This window comes from Adiantum capillus-veneris, chromosome 23 (assembly GCF_014529385.1).
Source record: "Adiantum capillus-veneris isolate H3 chromosome 23, ASM1452938v2, whole genome shotgun sequence".
Classification (NCBI taxonomy): Eukaryota; Viridiplantae; Streptophyta; class Polypodiopsida; order Polypodiales; family Pteridaceae; genus Adiantum; species Adiantum capillus-veneris.
Genome location: NC_140953.1, coordinates 24,197,947 through 24,211,785, shown reverse-complemented (window position 1 = coordinate 24,211,785; position 13,839 = coordinate 24,197,947).

The window sequence follows — 13,839 nt, the reverse complement described above, 5'->3', positions numbered from 1 at the left end:
TTTTCCTTCTGGCCAATGTTCTGTTCCTCCTTTCCAGGGCCAAGGATTTCCTGGTTAGAAAGCAAAGATGTTGTTAATTCTTGAAGGCAATGAACTCTCTGATATTGTCCTTGGAAATCGTGTATGTCCGCCTCAGCCTGTTGATACGGATCATGACAACGTGCTTATCACTGAAGGACCTATATTTGAAGACTAGGATGTTGCATATACGGATTGGCACCGATGTGATAAAGCAGTTCGTCGGTATATTCTTTCTGCTCTTACTAATTCCCTTTTGCTTGATGTGGTATGAACTACCTACTTCCCATGACGTATGGAAGTACCTTGTTGCAAACTTTCTATAGAAATCTGTTACAAAAGACTTTATTTGAGAAGTTTGCTTAACAAGTTACAATATGAAGTTGGTACTACCATGACGGAACATATTGAGTCGTTTAAATCCATTATTAATCAACTTGCTACTGTCGGTGATCCTGTTCCACAAAAACAACTAATTATACTTCTCCTTGACACGATGACAACGTGCTTATCACTGAAGGACCTGTATTTGAAGACTGGCATGTTGCATATACGGATTGGCACCGATGTGATAAAGCAGTTCGTCGGTATATTCTTTCTGCTCTTACTAATTCCCTTTTGCTTGATGTGGTATGAACTACCTACTTCCCATGACATATGGAAATACCTTGTTGCAAACTTTCTATAGAAATCTGTTACAAAAGACTTTATTTGAGAAGTTTGCTTAACAAGTTACAATATGAAGTTGGTACTACCATGACGGAACATATTGAGTCTTTTAAATCCATTATTAATCAACTTGCTGATGTCGGTGATCCTGTTCCACAAAAACAACTAATTATACTTCTCCTTGACACGGTGCAGGACTCTTCTTTATGATAACATTGTTACCATTCTTTCTAATAAAAATGGTCTCAATTTCGACCAAGCCTGCATGTTTTTAATTGAATACTCTCAACGTCAAGAACAATGTAATGCTGTTCATGAGACATCTATGATTTCACATGAGACTGAGTCACAACAGATGGAATGTGTTTTTTTATGCTCGAAGGCATCCATTTCAACGAGGAAACTGCAGAGGTAGCTGTCCCGGTAGTATTATCTCTCGTCTCAAATTTCCTAATAAGTAATGTTCTTACTGCAACAGAATCTACAATACTGAAAATGATTGTTGGGTACGTCAATATGATGAAGAACATAATCATGTTTATCTAGAGATTCTTCTTCTTCTTCTTGTGAATATTGTGGACGGTCTGATCATCCCACTCATATGTGTTATAAGCGTCGATTCAACACAAATCGTAATAGAGCATATGCTACTACTGAACATTGAAACAATATTATACTAGAAAAAAGTTGCACCTTATGTTCAGTTGCTCTAGACAGAATAATTCACGTATGTGATGGATCACTTTTTATTATCGATTCTGGTGCTACAGGAAATATGACATATCCGTCTAAGCGGCTCCATAACTATCATCCACTACCAGCTCAACATGTTGTTTATCTTGTTGATGATATGACTTGTCAAGTAAAGGGTATTGAAGATTTATATATTGGTACCTTATCTTCTTCCATTCGAATTTTGCGAGGAGTATTACATGTACCAAATCTTCTACGTAATCTTCTTTCAATTACTAGACTTATTGATCTTGGTCTCTTTGTTGAATTTGATCATACCAAATGCCGAATTGAGAAAGATGGATAGACTATAACCACTGCTCTTCGAAACAGTAATTTGTTTGAACTCTCTCTCAATGATGTTGTAGCAAATGTTGTCACCGATCTAGGTGATTATGATTGCAAAGTATGGCATCACCGTTTTGTTCATGCTGATTTCTCAAAACTCCTTGATCTTGTCCATGGCATGGGTCTTAAAGCTCATCCCCAGATGGAAATTTGTGAGTTTTGTGCTCTTGGGAAACATAATCATAAACCCTTTACTCTCTCAAATACAACTCATTCTCATGACATATTGGGTCTTGTTCATACTGATATATGTGGACCTCTACCTTCTTCAAGATCACAATATCGCTACTTCATTATGTTTATTGATGCTTTCTCACGGTATATGGCTGTATTTCCACTTAGACAAAAATCTAAGGCCTTATCTGTTTTTGAACAATTCCATAAGGCTGCGAAACTTCAAAGTGGTCGTCGCCTCAGGAAGCTTTGTTGTGACAATGGAGGCAAATATGTTTCTCGAGAGTTTGTGAGTTATTGTACTGAAAGTGAAATTCTTCATGAACACACTATTCCATATTCACCTCAACAGAACGATGTTGTTGAACGAAAGAATAACAATATTCTTAATGTTGTAAGATGTATGCTGATTCATTTTAGGTTATCTCGTGTTTTTGGGTTGAGGCTACTTTGACAACAGTATTTATTCAGAATCATCTTCCTACTACTGCACCCTCTGATAAGATACCCATCACAGCATGGACATGTGACATTCCTTCTGTATCTCACTTTTGAACATTTGGATGTATTGCTTATATTCGCGTTCCCAAAGAAACACGAAGAAAGCTGGATGCTCCTAGTCTTAAAGTTATTTTTATTGGATATTGTGACACTTCCAAAGGCTACAAATTCTATGACCCTTCCTCCAAGAAAGTAATTGTGAATCGTGATGCTACTTTTAACGAACAACTTATGGGAGGCTCATGGTCCATGGATGATTCTGATGATACTAATCGTTGCTTCATGCTTTTCCATTTCTTTCAGACGATGAAACTCTTCCTATAGAGCAGCTTTCCTCTTCACAACCATCCATTCCGAATGTTTTCAATGATGATATTTATATGTTTGTTGATCTGCCCATTGATTTTAAACGTGGTTCATGTCATGTTTATGATGACGATATTGTTGATAATGCTTTCTCTACTTCTAAAAATCCCGTTACTTATAATGAAGCTATCTCTATACCACAAAAGGATCAATGGCAAGAGGCTATGGAAACAGAATATGATTCTCTTATCTCTAAAGGTACATGGTGGATATTAATCGAACTACCTCCAGGTCGTACATCTATTAAGTGTAAGTGGGTGTATAAGACAAAGGTAAAAGCAGATGGATCTTTTGACAAGTTCAAGGTATGTTTAGTTGCAAAAGGTTACTCCCAAGTTGCCGGTGTTGGTTATCAAGGGACCTTTTCACCAGTTAGTTGCATTACAAGTGTTCGAGTTTTATGGTAGTTACTGTTCAATTTGATTTAGAAGCTCATCAAATGGATGTGTGAATTGCTTTTTTGAATGCTGATTTGGAAGAGAAAATTTATATGGAACATCCAGAAGGGTTTGTTATTTTAGGTAAAGAAGACCTTGTTGCTCAACTCCACAAGGCACTATATGGTCTCAAACAAGCTTTGCGGGTCTGGTATACAAAATTTGATCTTTTTCTCACCTCCAAAGAATTCATCTTTTTCTCTTCATGCCCCAACTTATATATAAAGCGCCAAGGTAGCAGTTTTGTGATTCTTGCTCTTTATGTGGTTGATAACATCCTTGTTTCCAATGATTTTTGATTTCTTCATCAAGTGGAAAATTTATTATCTTTTGCATTTGATATGGTGATCTTGGAGAGATTCATTTGTGTATTGGCATTAAGATTCAAAGGAACCGCACAAAAGGTCTTTTATTCCTTAGAAAATCAAAGTTTATTACAGATATTATTCAAAAATTTGGTCTGGAATCTGCAGATTCAGTCAACACACATTGTCTTCCGAGTTCTACGAAGAACATTTCTGACAGTGGCGGTCAACTTGTCACAAATCAACCTTATACTAACTTGATTGGATGTCTTCAGTTTGTTGGCATGAGCACTCGCCCTGATATTTTGTTTGTTGCTAATTATCTTGGACAACATTTTGCACGCCCTTCTCTTAACCATTGGTCTGCAACCAAGCGTGTACTGAAATACTTAAAAGGCACTACAAATTTTGGTTTGGTAACTCGACAACTTTTTGACATCGGATTTTATGCAATTTCTTTCTCTTTTGGGTTACATAGATGCAAAATGGGCAAGCTCACATTTATCTTTGCGATCCACTACTGGAAATTGCTTCTTTATAAATGCTTGTCTTGTTTCTTCGACTAGCAAGAAACAACGTTGTGTTGCAGTTTCTACGACTGAGTCTAAATATGTTGCGACATCACTTGCAGCTCGTGAGCTGATCTGGCTTCGACAAATGCTGGTTGATATTGGTCATTCTCCTCTTTCTAGCACACCCTTGTGGTGTGACAATTAGGTGCTATTTGTTACCATATACATGTGGTAGTGATGTGTGTGAACACACTATGATCGCCGGGGCATTTTTTCCCTCTTTAGGAGGTTTTTCCCCCCGTGCATTGTATATACGTCCATCACTCTAGGGCTATCTATCTTTCCATTGCACACTAAGTAACACACTCTCTATTGTGTGCCTTGAGCTTCCTTCGTCTTCTCCAAGCTGTGTGTGTTTCTCTACAACCCTAATTCCAACAATTGGTATCAGAGCAGGTCACGTCCTCCCTGGCTTGGTCGCCAGCTGCTCCAGCACACGCCTGCTCACTTTCTCCGATTTCAGTGAGCTTTGGCAAGTGTTCGCAGGTCGACAAAAATTTTGGGCAAGCTCGAAGAGCTTGGTCTGCTCAGAATTTTGATTTGGGCTCATTTCGGCCTCCGTTTCCACTACAGGCAGTACTGCATAGGCTATTTCGTCATTTTGTGCAGAATTTTTGTCAGTGCCGTTTTCTGCATAACAGGTGCCTTATAGTCATCTACGGTTTGTGCTATATAGCACAGGATGTTCCCGCTCCGTTTCTCCTATTTTCGGGCAGTTTTCACATCAGGTGCAGCATTTACCATGGCTGACAACAACATAGATGTGTTCAAGATGTTTGCTACTGAGGACAGGTTGGATGGGGACAACTACCCTATGTGGGCTTATATGATGCAACATGTTCTTGTGTCAAAGGGTGTCTGGAACATTGTGCAGGGCATTGATGTACGTCCTGGTTCTGAGAATGTAGGCGATGTTGAGGATGTTGCAGGTCTTGCTGCAAGGATTGCAGCTGTTAGAGTTGTTTTGCCTACGGCAGAACAAGCTCGTTGGGATGTTAAGGATGCGTAGACTCATGCATTGATTGCGTTGTCTGTGAAGCGCACCATTGTTCCTCACATCCGTTCAGCAAAATCTGCGAAACAGGCTTGGGATATTTTAGCAGGTCTTTATGCAAGCCGCAATGAGGCTAAAATTGCTTTGCTGCGTAAAGAGCTGGAGTCGAAGATTATGCATGAGGAAGATGATATGGACACTTTCCTTGCTAGTGTCAAGGATATCAATGAGCAGCTTATTTCTGCAGGTGAAGTCATTTCAGACAGTTCCCTTGTGCAGACTGTTCTTGATGCCTTACAAGATTCCTACCAGACTTTTGCTAGTACTTGGAGACTTATGACCCAAGGAAATCCTGAAGTTGTCAAGTTTGATGCATTTTGCACATTGCTGTTGCAAGAGTCACTTTCCAGAAAAAACAGGACTAGGCAGCGTGCAATTGAACAGGCTTTTATTGCTTCTCAAAGAAAGGGTGGTAACAATAATGCAGCCACTTCTTATGGTTCTGCTGCGAGTGGCAAAAATTCTGTTCCTAATGCTTCTGCTGGCAGTACTTCGTCTAGCAATTCTGGTGATAAGGGCAAAAAGAAGATGCGTTGCCATTATTGTAAAGCCAATGATCACTTGATCAAGTCGTGTCCTAAGTTGAAGGCCAAAGAGGCTAAGAAGAAAGAGGGTGGTTCCACTGCAAATGCTGGTTCCACTACAAATGCAGCCATCGTTGAGTCTTCTGTGAAAGGAGACTGTAATGCTGATGTTGATGCAGAATGGGCTTTTAGCGCAGAGTGCACTTACAATCCTGCTGTCCATGATGCATGCTTGTCAGTTGCTGCAGATTCACATGTGTGGTATTTTGACAGTGGTGCTACAAAGCACATTACCTCACATCGTGAATTGTTTACCTCTCTCGAGTCTGTCCCTCATGGGAATTCAGTCACTTGTGCCAACAACGCGTCTTATCCAGTTCAGGGAGTTGGAAAGATTGTGCTCACTGCTGCTAATGGCAGTTCCTTCACACTTGTTGATGCACTTTATGTACCTGGGATCAAGAAGAATCTCTTGTCTGTATCCGCACTTGAAAGACTTGGACTTGTAGTCAAATTTGTGGATGACAGATGTACAGTTCATGATCTCAGTTTTGGTGATGAAATTGTTGCATCTGGCCTTTTGTGTCGTGGGCTGTATAAGCTCACTTTGTATGACAAGTGTGGAAAAATTTTTGCAAATGCTGTTGCAGATTCAAGGGCTATTTCAGATGCAAAACTTTGGCATGCACGTTTTGGTCATCTGAATTTTGCCATTTTGCTGCGTTTGCAGAAATCTGATATGGTTGCTTCTTTGCCACCTCTTGAAGCACCTGTCAAACATGTTTGTGAAGGCTGTATTTTGGGTAAGATGCAGCGTTCTAAGTTTCCAAAGGATGGTTCAATTCGGGCCACATGCAGGTTGCAGCTTGTGCATAGTGATGTTTGTGGGCCCATGCAAACTCCGTCCTTGGGCAATTACCTGTACTTCGTGACTTTCATTGATGATTACTCCAGGCATGCATGGGTATTTCCGCTTAAAGCGAAGTCCAAAGTTTTTATGTGCTTCAAACAATTTCTGGCTATGGCTGAAAATGTTTTGAAATGTACTATGGGCACCCTCCGTTCCGATCGAGGGGGAGAGTATATGTCTCATGAATTTAATGCATTTCTGGCTAGTCGTGGGATAAAACACCAATGTACAGTGCCTTATACACCTCAACAAAATGGTGTTGCTGAGAGGAAAAATAGGTCACTGACGGAAATGGCACGATGTATGGTCAAAAGTCAAGCTTTACCGCATTCTTTTTGGCTTGAGGCCATCATGTGTGCCACTTATGTACTTAACAGGTGTCCTACGAAAGCTTTGCAGTCTATTACTCCATATGAAGCATGGCATGATAAAAAGCCTTCTATTGAGCACATGCGTGTTTTTGGCTATTTGGCATATGCTTTGGTGCCACAAGTGCAGCGCAGAAAATTGGATGATAAGGCTGTCAAATGTATTTTTGTTGGTTATAGTGCTGAAAGCAAAGGTTACAGGTTGTATCATCCGCAAACAAAACATATTCTGGTTTCACGGGATGTAGTGTTTGTGGAAGATTCTGTTCAGCACTTGTTGTCAAGTACTAGAGACAGTAATGTAAGCTCACATGACATTTATGACACTTTGTTGCCTCTTTTCAGTGGTGGAAATACGAATGTAAGTTCCAATGAGGCAAATGTACAGCCTATGGGGGTTTCTGAAAATGTTTTAGATCAGCCTATTACTGATGCAGATGTACATGATGTACTTGATGAGGAAACGGCTGAAAATGAGCAGGCTAGAGGTATGCCAAAATGGCTGGTGCACACTTTGCATGACAGTAAATTGGATGCACCTTTGTCTAGTCGTACTCGTTCAGGCTCTCGCCATGCATCTTATGCATCAGATTGTTATGCTTTGGCTGTGTCTAGCTTACATGATGTTGAGGAGCCTCTGACTTTTGATGAAGCACAAAATTCAAAAAATTGGATGGCTGCCATGCAATCAGAATATGATGCACTTATAGAAAATGACACATGGACTTTATGTGATTTGCCTCCTGGCAAAAAGGCCATTGGTACGAAGTGGGTTTACAAGTTGAAACGCAAGCCGGATGGTGAGATTGATCGCCATAAGGCTCGACTTGTTGCAAAGGGTTATGCACAGCAAAAAGGCATAGATTATGAAGAGACTTTTGCTCCCACTTGTCGTATGACTACTGTGCGTTCTCTATGTGCATTGGCAACTCATTTTGGTTGGGATGTACATCAATCAGACATTGTTATTGCTTTCTTGAATGGTGACATATTTGAGGAAGTTTATGTAACGCAGCCTCGCGGTTTTGTCATAAAAGGACAAGAGGACAAAGTGTGCAGATGTAAGAAGGCTTTGTATGGGTTGAAGCAATCTCCTCGTGCTTGCTATGAGAAAGCTGACACTCATTTGGTTAAACGAGGCTTTCGTAATAGTCCAACAGAAAGCACATTGTATGTAAAGCGTGAGGGTGATGTACTTCTCATTGTGGTTCTTTATGTTGATGATTTGCTGATCACTGGACCAAATGAGAGACATATTGCTGAATTTAAGGCTGATTTGAATGCTACTTTCAAGATGAAAGATTTGGGGCTGTTGCATCATTATTTGGGTATACAGTTTAAGCAGTGTGATGGTGGTATTGCCTTGTGTCGGAAAAGTTACATAGAGACATTGCTATGTAAGTTTGGACTTGAGGATTGCAAACCTATTGCCACTCCCATGGAAACAGATTTGAAGTCGAGTCTACATTATGCTGGTGATCCTGCTGATGTCACTCTTTACCAAACTGCTGTTGACTGCCTCATTTATGTATGCAACACGGATATTCAATTTGCAATCTCACAGGTCAGCAGATTTATGCATAGCCAAGGGTCTAAGCATTGGCAGGCTGTCAAGAGGATTTTCCGCTACCTCAGTGGCACTTTACATCTTGGCTTGTTTTATCCCAAGGGGGGATCATTGCCGCCAGACTTACATGCTTTTTCGGACTCAGATTGGGCTGGTTGTTTTGACACACGAGTGTCCACAAGTGGTTTTTGTTTCATGCTTGGCAGTTCATGTATATCATGGTTGAGCAAGAAGCAACCTACTGTGGCCACTTCGAGTTGTGAGGCTGAGTACAGGGCAGTCTTCACAGCTACGGTTGAGTGTGTATGGCTCAGACGCCTTATGGCTGATTTGGGTGTTGGACAGGACATTGCCAACACTATCTACACTGACAGTCAGAGCGCATTGGCAGTTGCGAGGAACCCAGTTTTTCATGCTCGCACAAAGCACATTGAGGTGCATTACCACTATGTTAGGGAGAGGCTCTCAACAGGAGAGATCAGCTTGGCTTATGTTCCAACACAGGACAACCTTGCAGATCTTTTCACAAAGGCATTGTCTCGTGAGAAGCTTGAAGCTTTCCGCAAAGCTTTGGGCTTACTCCCCTTTGTGGACTGATCCTGTCCTCAGGGCATGGCACTTCCCTTTACTCATGTGCCAGCTCTCGTTCACCGCATCACTCCAGGGGGGATTTGTTACCATATACATGTGGTAGTGATGTGTGTGAACACACTAGGACCGCAGGGGCATTTTTTCCCTCTTTAGGAGGTTTTTCCCCCCGTGCATTGTATATACGCCCATCACTCTAGGGCTATCTATCTTTCCATTGCACACTAAGTAACACACTCTCTATTGTGTGCCTTGAGCTTCCTTCGTCTTCTCCAAGCTGTGTGTGTTTCTCTGCAACCCTAATTCCAACACTATTAGTCTCGCGAAAGACTATGTTCAACATAATAAGTCAAAGCACATTGCTGTGCATTATAATTATATCCGGTATGAAGTACGCAAAGGTACCATAATGGTTGAACACTGTCCAAGTGATTAGATGATTGCAGATATTCTTACCAAAGGCCTCAATGAGTCACGCTTCATCCTCTTGCGCTCGGAGCTTGGAGTTGCTTCGGCCTCACTCTTTCTAGATTAGCTTCTCTGCTATTATGATAGCTTTGTTTATATGACATTGTAATCATATAGGTATCATGTACTATGCACACTCCACACTTGCACACTCTGATCTCTGAGTCATTTGTATATTTGTACATAGATACACAATTCACTTTCACATCATCATCGCTGGTTCATATTTTCACATTTATATAGGGGTTTGGGTTTTTCCCTTGAACTCCCGAAGGGTTTTTTCATCCAAAGCTAGAGACCATTATTTGAGTGGGGGTGTTGGAGCTATATATGGCTCACTCAACTTGGTCTCACCTATATATTTGTATCTTGTCCTCAATATGAATCAGTCTTTGGGAGCGTACAGGGTGTGTCTCTTGTCTTGTCTCTCTCTGTTTCTATCATCCAAGTGTGGTAGATTGGTTATGCCATTTCCCTCTTGAAAAATAGGTCTTGAGTTCAACTCTCCTCGTCGGATAGATCTTTAAGGTCTCTTAGGATAGTTTCCCATGAAGTTAAAATACTCTTCTGCACGGGTGTGTATGTGTGTGCGCTAATAAAAGGAGGAAAATGGTATAACCTTTCTATCACGCAAGTGTGGTAGATTGGTTATGCCATTCCCCTCTTGAATAACAGGTCTTGAATTTAACTCTCCTCGTCGGATAGATCTTTAAGGTCTCTTGGGATAGTTTCCCACGACTTAAAATACTCTTCTTCTTCTTCTTCTTCTCTCTCTCTCTCTCTCTCTCTCTCTCTCTCTCTCTCTCTCTCTCTCTCTCTCTCTCTCAGATTCATACTCTCTCCTTATTCAAAAATTTTCATATCACACAATGCACACATATGCTCCATCTTTTGGAGTTTTACAAAACACTTCCACAATGAAGTGTAAAAGAAAATACAATGCAAGGCACAACCTATAAAACTTGCACCTTTGCATTTATCACAACCAATAAAGTCACCACTCAACCCACAAGTTATTTATTTTTTATGGTTGTGTGTGCATGCTTTTTGACATTTAAAAATATGGTGCTTCTATTTGATGAATTGTTCATCTGCTCTGGTCTCAATGTAGGGGACTTGATAGAGATGAAGAATAAGAACAGGAGATTGTACTCTCTCCCCATGAGTCCATAAATTCTTTTGGAAAGGAGATGCATGATCCTGGGTAAGAGGTTGAGGATGGGAATGAGGAAAAGGGGGAGTAAGTAGGCAACGCAAACCATGGTGCAGGAGTTGAAGGTGCAGCGTGCAGATAGCCTATCCACTCTCTCTCTCTCTCTCTCCCTCTCTCTCTCTCTCTCTCTCTCTCTCTCTCTCACACACACACACACACACACACACACACACACACACACACACACACACACACACACACACACACACACCTAAGTACTTATACAACTAGCAGTTAACCAAGTACAAAAGAAGACTCTTTTCTGGGATACCTATAAACCAAGATCAAGCTTTTAGCACTAATTGGTTCACAAGCACTACAGAATTGCTGTTGAAAACATCACAACCTATGATAATTAGCAGTAATTGAGCTTGTTTAATTAGTTTTTAAAGAAACCCTTAAGAATTACATTTAATACCCCAAAATAACCCCCCTAGGCTTGCTCTAACTATCATATGGCTTGGCATTACCCAATAAAACCGGGAAAACTCTTTTCTTCTCCCTATGGGTACCCACCAATAATACATAGCTTAAAGAACGTGGCATTCATGCCTCTTAAAATTGGTTCGACCTTTCGTGCCCTCTCCCCCTTCTTGTCCCTACTGCAGCACACCTCATGCTAAGAGAAACCCCGTGCTAAATCTTACCTTCTCTCTCCCTCTCAACCCCCACTATACGAGTAGGGGCGGCCGTAGTTGCTTCTTGGAAACCTACACCTACTGAGTACTTGGATCGTGGGGGGTTTTACCACCTTGGGCAAGATTAAAGAACCAAACCCTGCAACACTATATAAGAGGTGAGGGTGCTTTGGCCCCTCACTTAGCCTGTGGTGTATTTCTTTTTGCGTGTGTTTGTGAAAGAGAGGAGTGAGTGCATAGCCGCGTACTGTTAAGTTATGGAGGTGACTGAACTATCGTCTCAGGTCAGTGTTTACCTTTTGATAAAATCTGGTTGATATACTAGGTTTTTTTTTTGTACATAGCTCATGATTTAATGACCTAGTTACTTTATCTGTTTTTTGTCTATGAGCTTTGCATAAGCATATCACTGCCTAAAAAACATGGCACCTACGTTATTGTGAGTATGGAATTTAGTTGATTGGTTTGTTTCACACAATCTTCACAATAAAGAAGTTACCGCCTGGCTTGTTAAGCATGACTTAGGAGCATCATAAACTGGTGGGATGTCCTACCTTGAACGCGTACTGGTCATGATTTTTTATCTCGTACCGTCTACCTCTTTGAAATAGGTAGAGACTAATAAGTGGCTACAAAAACTTTTTTTTAACCATATTTGACTGACAGTGATAAGGTTTTTTTTTTTATAAACTGTCAAATGTGATTGGTTTTTTTCCATGACAAACTCATTAGGTCTATCATTTAAGTTGGAGAAAATTCTGGCTACCCTGGACAAGGACTCCAAAGATGGGGTTAATATGATTTCCCATTGCATAGCCCAATTACCTATACTTTTTGTACAATATTAGCAAGAGATAGCCCTATTTTCTTCTTCTGGGGCTGAATTATCTAACTTTCTGTAAAAATTATGTGGCCTCAATCCATGTTTTATCAGTACCCCTACTCCTCCAACTTTTCCTCAAACCGGTGGTATCTTTTGCAGAGATAGTGCGGCACTCGAAGCTGTCAAGGAATTTCAAAACAATCTTTGCTTCCTTAGTGGCTCCAATCTTTGCTTCCTTAGTGACTCTAATCTCTTGGAAATGGTACCCAAAGTGTCCAAGGTTTTTCCTTTTGTACCTGTTAGACAAATTGAAATTGAATCTTTTGTTGTGGACCATCAGCTCTGGGTTTTACCTAACAAAGCCTTTCTGGCACCAATTATTAGTGAAACCTGGGTCTATTTGGCTAATCTTCTTGCCTCCACAGTTCAGGATTGTAGACTCAGGATTCTGAAAGGAGGACAATTCTTAGACAAAGGAGAACTCATTAAATCCCACTTCAACCTTAACCTTATTGACCATTCCAAATGCTCTTTCAATACAGGTATATACATTCAGACAAAAGGGAACACGGAGTTTGCTAAAAGTAATCCTGATTACTACACAAAATCCATCTGGAATGTTTTTCCAGCATTTGTTAAATGTGCTTGTAAATTTCTTGACTCTAAAGCATCGTTCAAATCCAACATTATGTGGTTTGACCATGCTATCTGGTTTATCCTCAACCATTTGGACCACCTCTTCCCCGAAAAGCCGGTAGACTTTCATCTATCCCTTATCTGTTCTTGGTTAGGTGGCCAAGCTAAACAATTAGTGAGTGCTCAAATTGCTTTCAATATTTTTCATGGGCTAATGCTGAATATCCTCAAAGAACTGAAATCTAATCAACCTGGTGCAAACTACGAAGGTGTTAAGATTATCACCAGTTTACTCAAGCCATGTATTGAGGATGATGACTCCCCCTCGCTGAAAAGACCTAACTCTCTAGCCACCCCAATTCATTCACTTCATTTCTGACACCTAGCTCTTCCTCAAGTTTTAATAGAGAAAAATCTCGTAGCTTTACTAGGGGAAGAGGAAGAAACACCCCTATCCTGCACCTTCTTGACTTATGATCACTTATGACTGTGCAGGTTGCTGTTGGCCCATGTGGAAGGGTGCATCTCACAAAAAGACTTCTTGCAAAGATTATATTTATGAACATTGTCTTTTTCAGAATGAACTTTTGAATTGGGTACACCCAAAGACACTTTTTTCTGAGTGTTTTGACGTACTATTTGGAAACCATGAAATACTTGATAATGTACTTATTGACTGGAAGTATCAACAACCTATTAAGAATTTGGTCTACAATAATGTTTTTTTACGACATAACACCGTTCCTGATTGTGCTTGTGATAAATATATCCCTTTTTGTAAAGATTTTGATACTTATGGCATGCATGTCTGCACTTGTAATCTTGATCTAATTAAAAATACCACAATCTGGAAAATCTTAGCTAAAGGACTTAATCACATACCCATTTTTCCTAAAAACCCATATCTCACTTTATTAGCTTAACTTAG